Raw genomic sequence first — 1913 nt, 5'->3', positions numbered from 1 at the left:
AATTTAAAAAGAGCGGTAAGAATATAAAAAGAGCGGCAAGCATTTAGACTCTAACGTGTTGCAAGGTTCTTTCATTTGATGTGAACACCTCTATTTTAAATAAGCATATATATTAATAATTAACAAGGCAAACACGATGACACTGGTGTCAGTACATTTTTTTAAAAGGACATAAATACACACAAAAATGTTTTACTGAGGTAAATTTTAAAGTTTGATTTTGAATTTGAATATAGTGTAAACATTTCCTTACACGCATACAGTACACCTTATTATCGTCTTGAGTCGTATTATTCCGCACGAAGCAAATATTTTGAAGTGCATAGCTATCATTATTCCCCCGACGAATGGCATCAGTCTGTTGACATACCCAGATTCTTGTCCGCAATCATCTCCCAATTAACATGGCAATCGTTGCCTGTGTTTGATTAGCCGATTGTTTCACAGAGTTTGTTAGCTCACCCTTCTGAATGACCCAGACATTTATATTGTTTTCTAGCGTAATATTCTTAAATCGAGAATTCATTTCCATAGGCGCCGAAGGTTCCTGAATGTCGGTGACAGATAATGTAGCGACTGTAGCACTTTAGCGGATTATTTATGGCCATATTGGTCTTTAGACCATTACTTTTGTCTCGTCGATTAAAACGAGCGTTCTGGCATATTATTTATATTTGTGTCACCTTTATTTTGCAAACGACATAATGTTAACGCGCTTTATCACCAGTATGCGCCTTGACACATACAGACGTGATTGAGTGTGCACCTTGACAAAATATATGAGTTCCTCTGACATCGAAAGACTATCAAACTGCAATTATCCGTTTTGTTATGCGGACAGCATATGTAGATAATATGACGTGAACGTTTAAATGGTATTGACCCAGTGGCATGGAATTACGATTTGTTTGACGCAACTCAGAATTAAGCGAACGTTTATCAATTTTAATAATTCAGCCAATACTTTCTACGTACAGTGCATTCTCTTTCAAAATATAATGCAAAGGTGTTTTTTTCCAATTTTATGCAACTGTTTTTGTTATTTTTCAAGCTCATTAAAATGTTTTTTTTATTTGCAACGTTGAGTTAATATGCTAATGGTCATTGACTCTTGTGTTCGTCTTACGAAGAGCTTTTTAACATTGTTTAGTATATTCCATATTATTCCTAGCAAAGATCAAAGTTAGAAAACAATTCCAAATTCATTATAAAATATATTAGTTAGAATTCCCGTCAAACGTAAATATGAAGATATATCTAAACATGTCTTAATCGTATTCTTATAATAAATTCTTCTTATATGTGAGCGAAATGTTTGCATGCGTTTGTCCCAATTTACGTCGGCAATTTCAATTTCTGTGCCGTTTTTTTGTATCATATTGTGATGGTATAATAAGTAGCACCTTAATATTAATTAACAAGCTTAAAAGCTTAAATCCTAAATTGAAATACCTTATCCTGCACATATTATTAATGTGAATAGTAAATTTGCGCCGAAATGAAGTTATAATAGCATTTAAATACCATCATTGTAAGATATTCAAGTGATGAACTGTATGAATCGCAATTCTTCACGACCAGATTAGTTTAAATGTGTAACATGCATGCCTTAACGGACTGGATCATAAGTCTATCAATATGATATGCTGATGACTCAATAGATAGGTTATAATAACTATTTTTATTCGTTTATCGACAACCGTTATCCTTGCTGAATATAATTTTCTCCTCTAGGTCATTGATCTGTCAATTTGCCCGCCGCATCAAGCCATTATTGTTTTTCAACAGCAAATATATACAGACAATTGAACATTATGCACTTAATGTGCTTTCTTTTATAGTCATTTGAAACCAGCTAAGCGATTGCAAATTAAAGTCTTTGTTATCGAAGGACAAAAATAAATAAAACAGAT

The sequence above is a fragment of the Dreissena polymorpha genome, chromosome 10 (genome assembly GCF_020536995.1).
Source record: "Dreissena polymorpha isolate Duluth1 chromosome 10, UMN_Dpol_1.0, whole genome shotgun sequence".
NCBI classification, from domain to species: domain Eukaryota; kingdom Metazoa; phylum Mollusca; class Bivalvia; order Myida; family Dreissenidae; genus Dreissena; species Dreissena polymorpha.
This window is presented reverse-complemented; position numbering follows the sequence as displayed.